Source organism: Sinocyclocheilus rhinocerous, unplaced genomic scaffold (genome assembly GCF_001515625.1).
Source record: "Sinocyclocheilus rhinocerous isolate Xijiao unplaced genomic scaffold, SAMN03320098_v1.1 scaffold1474, whole genome shotgun sequence".
Classification (NCBI taxonomy): Eukaryota; Metazoa; Chordata; class Actinopteri; order Cypriniformes; family Cyprinidae; genus Sinocyclocheilus; species Sinocyclocheilus rhinocerous.
This window is the reverse complement of record NW_015655412.1, coordinates 334,247-346,417: the sequence shown is the minus strand read 5'-3', so window position 1 is coordinate 346,417 and position 12,171 is coordinate 334,247. Positions and strand designations below refer to the sequence as shown.

Genomic DNA, 12,171 nt, shown 5'->3' with positions numbered 1-12,171 from the left:
GCCACCCCTATTTTATACTGTACAGTAAGTACAAATTCAGTTGACCAAATACAAATAAAAATTTACACATCAAGTACAGCACATTTTGAGGTTTACAGTATAAAGCGGTTTGTCTTCAGCAAGAATACCAAGTGCTTATAAATAACTTTGATAATCATCCTCCTCACCTGGAGAGAGTACAGTCCATTATTCCTTCTCACATTGCACACAGAAATAATCACAACATAAAGCAATAGTTTAGTTATGACATTCTTCTTTAACTTCCACAAGCAGAGGATGATCAGTCACGGTCTATTGTAACTCCGTATGTTTATGCTTTTGGTAAACATGACATCTAAAGGTTTCATAATTTGAAAATGTTCTCTGCAGTCATTCAGACCACGTTATTGAAAAATTTGCCTCATAAGCATGAATAGGACCAATGTGCTGCATTCACTGGACAATCATGAATATTCTCCAAGAGCATTTAGTGAAACAGAAAAGGCAGGGCATTTTTGCAGGTGTTAATGTAGGAGGTTGATTACTCTTAACTGTGGTAGGTAGAGGGTTGTCACCATCCACAGTACGTTCTCCAGTCACTGGCTTCCTATACTTGGTGAAGATGGTTTGCTCTAAATGAGAAAATCTGATTTGTGCTTTATCTGTGAAATTTTCTCAGCAGATGATTTTACTGATGGAGAAAAATACTCTACATACATAAAGTGTAAGATAATTATTACATTATACCATTTGTATGTGGGCACATTAAATACATTTTAAGATTTATAAAAAACATTTTTCACAGACATAAGTCAGACCGAGAACAATATGCTCACCTTCCCAAGTACAATGCAGTGTTCGAGCTTCTCTCTGAACAAGGATGGTAACATGAGAAGTGCTGCTTTTAAAACAATTCCTGAAACACAAGACGTGACATACAAATAAATATGCAGAAATCCATCCAAGGATAGAATTGGATGGGCTTAATAATGAGGACAAAGTTGAAGAGTCGGTTACCATGAGGGTCTTCACTGAGAGATTCCTCTCTAGCCTCTTTGTGCAGCGTTGATCGAGATTTCCCTTGAGCAAGTCGTAGCACACTGGACGCAAGGTTTCTTGAAAGTGGTGGCATAGATTTAACAGATTAATACAGGAAACCAATTTCTTGACGAAGCTGCAAATAGTTAAGAAAAACACAAGCATAAGTAAATCAGAAGATGTTTTACAGTTTCAGTGTCCAGTGTGTAATTTTAGAGTTCTACACTAACCTCTGATGGACTCTTCAAGAATGGATATTTATTGACAGCATCTTCAACAGTCATCTTACTAGTAATCTTCTTTCACCTACAGGCAAAGGTCTTCTTTATTCACTCTTAAACAAAGCAAGTATCTGGCTCTGCCCTTCTGTACTGGTCTTGCAGGACTTTTAGCTCTCCCACTATTGATGTAACATTCTCTCCAACAACATCAATGTCCTTGTGCATAGACAAACACAAAAACAATCAGACAGCAAGTTATTTCTAATTTCAAAGCATGAAAATAATGAAAAGGTTTGTAATAATGATACATTTGAGAACAATACACTGGTTACACGAGGCACTGTAAAAGATGATAAAAATATGCTCTCACCAAAGGCAGGTAATCTTGTAGTTATTTTCCTTCTTCAACATCCCCACATTTAAACTTGCATTTCAGAGACATGCACCATGTGTGCTATTTAGAATAACATTTGGGCAACAAACAACCAAAAAAATTACACAAAATAAACTGCACGAACAGAACCAAGAGTAGGACATTATAAGAAACCCGTCTACTTGCATATCCATGTCTTTTAAAAAGGGGTACCTCAGAGTCAGGCCCTTAGCCATTTGACCATACTCTTCATTAGTTGAAGATCTACAGAAATATTTTAAAATAGTACAAATAGTTATTAATACTGAAAAGACAAATTATTACATCAACAATGACACTAACTTCAACATTTTACCAAGCAAGGTTTACTTGAAATATGTGTCCCCTCCCTCTTTTCTTGATAATTTTAGCGTTAACCTTGATGAATGACTATAGAGTAAACATAAATAGCGATGCATAATTCCATATTAGAAGCCCAAATGACCATCAGTGAAGTAACAGAACACAAATATGTCATCAAGTGTTTTTTAACAAATACATATTCGTTTGCGTGCTGTCCTTTTACTTTGTTAATCACTTGCTTGTCGTTTGATGGCTCTATTTAACACAAAATGGCCGTGTATAACGTTAATCTGAGTGAGTGCACGGAGTAAAATTTGTGCGGCCCAAAACGTCATCACACTCGCAGTCAACTAGCAGTTAGTAGAGTATTAGTAGACTGTCTGCTTAATATCTTCTAACACTTTCTTTGTCAACTTATTCTACTAACCCTAAACCTACCCTAACAGTCTACTCTGAGAGTTAGTAGACATGTAGTTGCAAAGTTACTTATAGTTAATAGAATGTCTAAAGTGGACTATCGAAATAAAGTGTAACCCTTTATTCAAATAATTATTATTAATTATAATTAATTGTAGCCACTCCGCATGGTAATTTAATCTAGCTTAAAAAAAAGTATAAAGTGGTTGTAGGTTTTGAAAATATATATTTTTTAAACATTTAAAGCCATTGATGTTTTGATGTTATCATAAACTGACATTAAATTAATAAAACAAAAACGTAGACATAAGTTATTCTAGTTGGGCCTAAATAAAAAAAATAAAAAAATAGTAAGTACAATTTCAAAGGTAAAATGTACCTCTCTCATTTGATTGTACCCTCATGACTCTTTTTGGGTACCTTAAGGACCTATTGTGTACCTTTAAATTAAAGGTACAGTTATACGTTTTGTTCCCCTAGGAACAAAATTGTACCTTCACCGTACCTTTTTTTCTGACAGTGTATAGGGTAAGTTGTTCCTGATGGAAATCAAGCGCTGCAGTGTGTGCAGAGAGAGGAGGAAAACCAGACGGACTTGTTGTGATATAAACCAAATGATGGGTTTCATGAGAAAGTGGTCTGTTTACATTGGCGAGGCTACATGAAGGCCAGGGTGGCACGGGTCCAATCCGTCATAGCTTCTGGAATAAAGCGGCCTGCAAATAATGAGAAAAGGAAAACAAATACATAGCATGTTTTTCACATGCAGAACGTGAAAATATTAAAATAAAATGCCTCTCATAAGTTAAGGAAATGGGCTGCACTTTATAATAATCTTGAAATGACAAGAGTAAATGTCCATCCAGTTAAAGATGGCTTACATATTTGATCAGTCAAAAAGGCTGTTATGATGTATAATGTAAGAGTGTGCTCTAATAGGTCTTTTAATTTTGATCTCGAGGCGCTGCGGTTATGCTTTCTGTTTGGAGCTCTTCATTAGATCTGACATTTCAGAGTCCTGTCAGGTCTGGCCAAAAGCTAGTGATGTGCTCAAAACCTTTCCGCTTGTACATCATTGAACAGTATTTAATAAATATATTCATTATATAATATAATGGGTATTTATATATTTGTATTTCGTCTTCTTTTGTACTTTATCTAAAGCTGTAACTAACAATCATTTTGATAAATTAAAATCATATAAAAATGCAAAAAATATATTTAATGGATGTAGTCTATTATAAAGAAATATAGCGTATATACATATTTGTTGTATTAAACGGAACTTGGACAATGATGGGCTTGAGACAAATGTCATTCAAATAGTACTTCTGCTAATAACAGTATAAACATGCTAAGGTCTGATGTGATGCTGGGTTGATGAATATTAATCACGCTCTCTGTGTTTGCTCAAACTGATTTGGTGAAATCAAATTGTTGATGTAATAGATGAGTACTAGCCAATGAGACTGCTGCTTGTGCTTTAGCTCCGCCCACTAATGCAGAAACCAGTGGAGGAAAAGTTTACTCACAGGGTAGAGGGTTGCATTTCCTGCAGCAGTTAACCCTGGGACCTCTGCTATTAGGTTAGGATGTGATTGGTTGATAGAAATGTGTCATTTACCGCTGTAATTTGAGGTGAATAGTGGAGGTTTTCCATGCCACAGACCCAATTAAAGGAATACTTCAACCTAAAATGAAAATATCCTCACCCTCAGTCCATCCAAGATTAGGATGAGTTTGTTTCTTCATCAGATTTGGAGAAATGTAGCATTGCATCAGTGTCTCAGCAATGGATGCTCTGCAGTGAATGGGTGCCGTCAGAACGAGAGTCCAAACAGCTGATAAAAACATCACAATAATCCACAAGTAATCCACACCACTCCAGTCCATCAGTGAACATCTGGAGAAGACAAAAGCTGAAACACATCCATCATTGTTCAAAGCACGGGGCCCGGTGCGACCGCACCAGTTGCACCCCCCTAACTGGTGTCAGTGCTATGAAGTGAAGCATCAGCTAGCTTCAGCTTTTCCCCCTGTCGTTTATCCCAGCGTTTACCCCTCACGTCACTAGCTCCACCCTTGCGCCATAGCTCGTGACCGGAAGAGAAGATGAGTCGTTTTGAGGGGGAGGGGAGGTTAACGTTTTTGATTAAAGATTACGAGGGCACATGAATTAATTTATCCTTGCACTTCATTATTTTTTTTTATCTATAATAAACTACAGTATTCCAATAAAGAATAAGAATTTTCAATTTTGATTTCATGGTGACTTTAAACAGTCCAAAACAGCTCTAAACAAATATGTGGCTGGATTTTGATGTGTGAGACAACAGGAGATGCACTTTTTCACTGGAGGAAGCGTTATTATGAATTATAGACTCCTATTTTCACCACCTATCAATTCCTGTGTGCGCAACTTTTATGGAAAACCTCCACTTTTCACCTCATTTTTGGGTGAAGTATTCCTTTAATTGGGTCTGTGCATGGAAAACCTCCATTATTCACCAGGGGTGTGCGATATATATCGTCTGCGATAATATCGTAATTGTTGTTTTAACGATGTGCGATTTGACCTTGAGTATTTTGCAAAAACCAAACAAAACACCTACGGAGTACACGCATACATTACGTGAAGTCTAGACTAGAGCGCGTGCGCATTTAGAGAGTGTTCTTTCACTAAATGATTCAGTCTAATTATAAAGAATATCTCTTTGGATTTGAGACTTTAGTCTTTGCAACTTTACAGATCTTCTTTATGCACCAAGAGCTTGTAACACTCCAAAGAGAAAGGAAAAATTGAAATCGCATCATATGACCCCTTTAAGAAAGATCACAAAATTCAAGATATGGGCACAGAAAATGCACATATTTATATAATTCCATATAGTTAAAATAACACGAAGAGTAGCGTTTTTCTTCAAAAATAAGCATGATTACAAATGTGATATTGATTTTTTACAACGGTTCAATTAACAATAAGTTATTATTAAGAGACTTACGTTTTAGACACCTTTTTGCCAGTTTTTGGTCTTTCGCCAACCAAAAATAATTCCAAACACAGCCACAGCACTGTTTTGCGTCTCTGAGCAACATGACGGTGATTCGTTCCTGAATGAATCAACCGTTTAAATGATTTGGTTCAATCACAATGACTCGCTTATTAACAGTGACTCGCTGCCACCTACTTGCGATTTTAATTTCACATTTAAAGTACCTTTTCATTTTTAAAATAATTTCAAATATCAGTATTCAATGTTGTATGTTTAAAATATCAAAACATTATGCATTTGTAACTGCAGGTTTAAGCACTCCATGTCCCTCTGAGCTAATTTAAATAGTGTGTAAATGCATCTAAAATCCACTTCAGATGCAACTTCTGCAAAGATTAATTTTGTTGATACTGGTTTCATTTGTTTAACAGCCTTATTATTGTCTTATTATTATAATTGACTGATTAAATGTAACAATTTGACTCAAATGATGCACACTTTTAGAAAAAAAAGGCTTTATTAAAGGTAAAATTGCCCAGGAAAGGTAAAAATCAATTTAAACTTATATGAAAAGATTAATTTCTAACACTGATGTGAACTGACCAGTACATAGAATATCAAAAACTGCAGCTGTCCATGGTAGTCAGATATCAGCACAATAACACACTCGGCAAAATATCGTCAAATTGTCGATATCGAAAAAATCCCCAAAAATATCGAGAGAGATTTTTTTTTTTTTCAATATCACACACCCCTACTATTCACCTCAAATTACAGCAGTAAATAACACATTTCTATCAACAAATCGTAAACCTAATAGCGGATCAGGGCTGTTAAAAATTTATTTGTCTTTGAATCATTCATTCAAGAGATTCATTCAAAAAGACTGATTCATCCAGGAATGAAACAAGTAAATCTTGAGTGAGTCACTAAATCATTCCATTCATAAATTCCATGAGATTTTGTTTAGTTGTCTAATATGTTTTTTTCAGAATTGTGAGAGAACTACAACCTCCATTTAAAAATAAAAATAAAATAAAGTATCAATTTATCCAGAATCATGCAGCTCTATTTTGTACACAAACAGCTCTTAATGGAGTCCAGTTTTTATTGTAGCTGGCTGATTTTTATTCATGACACTCAGCAGCAATTAAATGTTTTGCAAAAAGAAGCACAAAATAAATATGTTTGATATCTTTTTTTGAAACCACATTGGAATCGAAAATGGGAATTGATAAACGGAATCAGAATTGGAATTGATCAAATTCGAATGATACCTAACTCTACGTGTGTGTGTGTGTGACCGAGTGATCAGCCAAACTCTCAGTAGCCTCTTGTCCCGTGTGGGATAATCTGTGCTGATCAGACACACAAAGGACTAAACACTGGCCTCTTCCTGTAGCAGCACTGGTTTCTGGTAAGCGCTCGCTGTCGGCGATTCTGATTGGCTCAGCAGTCTTGAAGACGACGCTCCTGTGATGTCCACTTTCTGTCTTTGTCTGCTTCGGCTTGTTTCTGGGAGTGAGCCGGCTTGTGCTGTAGGTTACACGGCCTGTGGGATGGGCTGCTTTGGATCGGTGCTGTCCATCGTGTTGTGAGATGTCCGCAGGGCTTCATGGCTTTTTGATTGTTCTGACACATGGAGCGTTGCAGCGCAAACCTATCAACAGGTAACGAAGACAACTGAACAGAGGCCTGCTGATGAGATTACAGGCATGCGGCATCTCAGTTTGGGTTGTTTGTGTTATAATTTCTAGGTTATATTACAAGATTTTGTGCATCTTTTTCACTCCCAAATAATGTAGAGATGGTTGTGAACTCTTTAAAAGCATATTTTTAGTTCATTTGTTGCATTGACATGCTATTTTCTTAACATAAGCACCCCATCTAATCTAATTCACATGGCTGTTATGTGAAAAAAATAAATGTATTTATGCAGATTTAAAATCGTTACTGCAGTTCAGTAAAAATGACTCAAACACTGAGAATAATGAGAATTTAACGTCTAGTTAAAACATCTGGATGCGTTACGATAATGAGAATTTGGGAAAATATGCTTAATTGGCATTAAAACAATGTCATAATGCTAAAATTACAATGGTCTTAAAAATAGACTTCATTTCCCACATATAATTAATATTCTGGAGATGTTTTTGTTCATTCATCATGATAAAGGGACTACAGTTTTTCTGAAAAAATAATCCGCTCAGATTGCAGGACCTTCTGATCCTGAAGTATCTCATTGTGTTGCTGTCATTCTTATCTCATTGTCAATATGATGAGTAGATTATAATGAGATGATGATGCAGCTGCACGTGCCGTCCTAATCTGACCCTTCATACACGCCACTAAGCTTTAAATACACACAGAGAGTGTGTATTTAACGTTTTATTTTTTTGAAGCTTTGAAAATGAAGGCTTATTTCTAATGCTAGTTTCATTGAAGCATTGCATATTACTATACTCTTAACCACACTTATGTTACAAAACTTAAGCTTTTTGTAACACTTTTGTTACAAAACTTTTCAGATCTGCGCTGCTCTGACATTTTCCGTTTACTTTCTTTTACAAAAATGTACATAGAAAATTTTTACGAAATGGCTTTTAGAATATCCAAAATAAATGGATAAATGTAAAGAGAGACGACATTGTACATGGACTCTGGGCAACATCTGTGACAATCAATGCGGTGGTTGCCTCTATAATTTAAAATGGAAAGAGCACAGACAAAGCCTTAGTTTGTTTATATGAAGAGATTTCTTATATTTGTGTAACTTATTTGATTTGAGGTTTGTTTTAAAATTTCAGTTTAGTTTTGTTATATTTTAATTTCACAAAGAAACGTGCAGCAATAGCCTAATAAAAGGACATCTTTTCATTTACTGTATAATCTCATTGTCACAGTGCTCTGTGACTGGAAAGAGGTAGAAATAAAACCATCAATAGGTGGCGGCAAAATACTGTTTTAATGAGTGAGTCATTGAGTCATTCATTCAACCAACCGATTCGTACAAACGGCTGATTCATTCAGAAATGAGAAGGTGGCGGCAAAATACTGTTTTAATGAGTGAGTCATTGAGTCATTCATTCAACCGATTCGTACAAACGGCTGATTCATTCAGAAATGAAACACCGCTCTGTTGCAGAACAACAGTTCTGCTGTGGCTTTGATTTGAACTATTTTCGTCAGCGAAGTTGAGCAAAAACAGTCAATATTGTGTCTAAAACGTAAGTCACTCAATTTAACTTCTTATTCATTACATAAAATCATATGTTATATATGTATAACTTTCTGTGTTGCTCATTTGTTTTGATTTCACTCACTCACTCAGGCTGCTGGAGCCTCTGGCACGACATAAATACATTATCAGTCCCCGTTTACACTGCATGAAATAAAATTTGAATAATTTTTGGTCAAAACTTTTTGGTGGCAAGTTTCAGTGCTTCCCTAATTATTTTTGTTATTGATGTTTTAATCAGTAAAATTCTCTCTTACTTGCCCTACTAAATCCACTAAAGCGTTAATTTAACCACGGGTTACTTTGGCCCGACACGTATTACAAATTGCGAACTTTGTGTCTTCTTCACTCACAGTGAAGAACTTCCACACCGACAGCGTTTACATGTGAATGTGAGCGTAAGTGTGACATCAAAACAGATCGGCTCAGAATCAGTCACCGGTCTGGGCTGATCATGCGGAAAATCGGCTAATTCTGGTCCCTGGCCGGTCGATCAGTGCATCTCTAAGTTAATTTGTCTAGAAAAGTTGTCCCACCAATAAAAGGACAAGACAAAAAAGACAAATTAACAGCTCAAATAACACATAGGCAGGGTTTTTCCTGCATAGAGAATTATAAGGCGTCCGCCTCCGCCAAATTTTGTGCCACCTCTGGTTGTCGACAAAACTCAGACAGCAGTCACGTGGAAGCGTCACTGAACAGTGTCCATTAGGGGCCGTTCACATGTCGCGCCTAAAAACGCGTGGAAAACCCTAGGCGCGCCGCTTTCTGCTTTTTTTCCAAAGCGTTCGGGCGCTTGCGCTCCGGAGGCGTCTGCCGTTGCTAAGCAACCATGACCTGTGCTCTCCGTGAAGACGAGGAAGTTTCAGCAAAGGATAAATGGATTTGCAGCACTAAAAATCGCTTGCAGTAGCTCTGCTACTAAATTTATTTAAAAATGGCTATCCCTGTACAGCTATGATCAGCTGTTCCTTCACCTTGGCTGAGCTTTCAATTTTGTTACGGGAAAGGATGAAGCTGATTGGTTGGTTGGTTGTCACATGACCCGCGGTGCGCTTGCGGCATTCTGAAAAGTTTAAATGTTTTTATCTCGATGCGGCGCGGACGCGCCTAGAAAAAATGAGCGCGTCGCTTCCATTATGAGCGCGCCTACATTTGAAATAACCAACTTGAGCGCGCAAAAGACGCAACATGTGAATGGCCCCTTAGGCGTTTTACTCCAAAAGTGCACATATTTGGAGAAATACTGATATCTTTATACGTTTACTTGATATTTCTTTACACAGAATCATCATTTCTATTCATTTTCCACTGATTTACGCGATCTGATGAGTATTAGCTGCTTCCAGCGCTGCCTGCCTGCCTTTTCTCTTCCGTGATCGCTGTTATGACTCAGATGAAGCTCATTCGCTGCTCATGTGTCAATCATATTACCCGATCATAACCCGCTCTGTCTCTTCCGATGATGAGCTTCCATATCTCTTAAGCATTCAGTTCCATACATAAACCCAGAGAAACGCTTCTACACACGAAACATGAAGCTAGTTAACACGATTACGATAGTATATGGTTTGTATGTGATTTTCATGAGATTTGGGGTATTTTCATAACAATAAAGAATGTTTACATGAGAGATGCTAAGCTGGTGTAGCTATTAGCTGAGTATAAAAGGCTACAAATAACTTATTTTAACAACATTATATGACCAAAATCCATATTAGACCGCAATCGGAAGTTATTACAAACACTTGATGGTGGTTTGAAGTGAGATTTGAGTAAAAGCGAAGTATTAATATTATTAATAGTCTTATGGAGCTTGATGCTAATGTTAGCTCTAATGCACCTGTTACCCTGCTGCGATTTAAATTTCATGATGAATTCTATCAGAAAAAATCACGTAAAGTTGTACGAAAATGGTTTGTTTTCTAGAAAGACACTTTATAATAAGTGGATAAATGTATATTGGATCAAAGCAATGTGCATGGACCAGGAGACTATAAGGAGTGAATAAAGATTTAACAACCTACTGTTATGTTCATGTTCACCTATACTGCAAAAGGGCCCCTTTTAGCTGTTATGTTGTATTTAATTTAATGTTCAACAGGTTTGTAAAATTTAACCTGATAATTGTAATTTTCTACAATCATCTAATTATTAGAACACCTAAAATATGTTGCGTGTAAAAAGTGTTTGTTTCAGCCAGTTGAAGGGTGGGTACATTGTGTGCACATGATCAGGATGGTACCACCTCCGCCTCATTTTGAGCCCGGAAAAACCCTGATAGGATTTTATTTTAATATAAGTACAGGCTTGACTTTGCTTTTAAACCTTTCTCCTCCCCTACAGACTGACAGTAGAGCTTCAGCGGTGTTGAATCTGGAGCCTTTGCCTCTTTATCTTATCCCAAATGCACCCCAGCCTATAGTTAACAGAAGTTGTCACTATTTTAGGAAATGCAACCATTTTTTAAGCCGTGTTATCTTCTAAAGCTGTGTAGATGCAGAAGAGCGGCATTCCATCATAGCCCTGTGTCCGAACACGTTTTCAACGACAGCATTGTGGAGGTCCGTGCAGGGAAATGTGCCTGTCATGTTTGTTCTGCTCTCGAATCTGCTGCCAGCGAGCGTCTGAGTCTCTGAGTTCCCAATCAGAGCAAAGTTCACCCCAAAACAAACAGCTGTGGAAGGCTGAGAGCGAGGTGAGCGTTGAAGCAGGACAGCGAGGATGATTCGAAGCGTTCTGAAACGAATGGCCTGTAAGTGATTTGTGTGTTTGTTCTGCTTTAACTCTTCGTAATCACATTCTGTTGCTCTAGGCGTTTTGAGTTAAAAAGACATGATGGAAATAACACTTTATTTGTTGGGCAAGGTTGATTGGGTGTCCTCTGTTCATGTTGGCTTTCTTGGCATCTGATGCGTAATGCATAGTATATTCACAATCACAACACTGGCTGTTTTGCAAACTCCGTTTATGTGGCTAGATATTAGGGGTGCTCCGATTGATCGGCTACCGATCACTATCGGCCGATAATCACGTTGGGATGATTGATCGGCGGTCTCTAAAAAGGCCGATCTCAAAAAACCGATCTCAAGCTGATGACGCTGGCGTGAGAGATTTTGCTCGACATGCAGCGGCACCGTCTCAGTCTCTGTTCAGCATGGGTGAAATAATTATAATGCTGAAGGAGAGGTACTCACCTTCATATTTCTTCATTAAATAACTTATAAAGTAATTTGAAAACCTTGTGTGAGACGTAATTTCACAAACAGCGAGAGTGAATCACCGCTCTCTCTATCTCTCTCTCTCTCTCAAAATACGCAAATGGCTTCAAAGCACCACACATCGCGTCTGCACTATATGCGAGCTGCACAGTTGACACAGGAATTGTTACTTGCACAGTCAAGGCAGTGTCACATCGTCACTAAAGTTTATAAATTGCATTACTTTGTAATTCTTGCCAGTGTTTATCCATTCAGCGCTCGCGCGCTCTTCTGGAGACTGTGCTTATGCACACTCGCAGCGCACATACATAATGCCAGGTTCACATTACTCCGTTTGCAGTGCATACGT

General features: G+C 37.5%; 1 long non-coding RNA gene and 1 pseudogene across 1 annotated transcript; one reads left to right on the top strand and one right to left on the bottom strand.

Moving 5' to 3' along the window:
• Positions 1–328: 328 nt before the first annotated feature.
• Positions 329–1,083, bottom strand: LOC107718255 (uncharacterized). The gene is made up of 3 exons (XR_001637396.1): positions 997–1,083; positions 816–895; positions 329–611 (listed from the first exon to the last, which is right to left on the bottom strand). It is a non-coding gene; the product is annotated as an uncharacterized LOC107718255 (long non-coding RNA).
• Positions 1,084–11,233: 10,150 nt separating this feature from the next.
• Positions 11,234–12,171, top strand: part of LOC107718262 (E3 ubiquitin-protein ligase MIB2-like) — a 79,804-nt pseudogene continuing 78,866 nt past the window's right edge.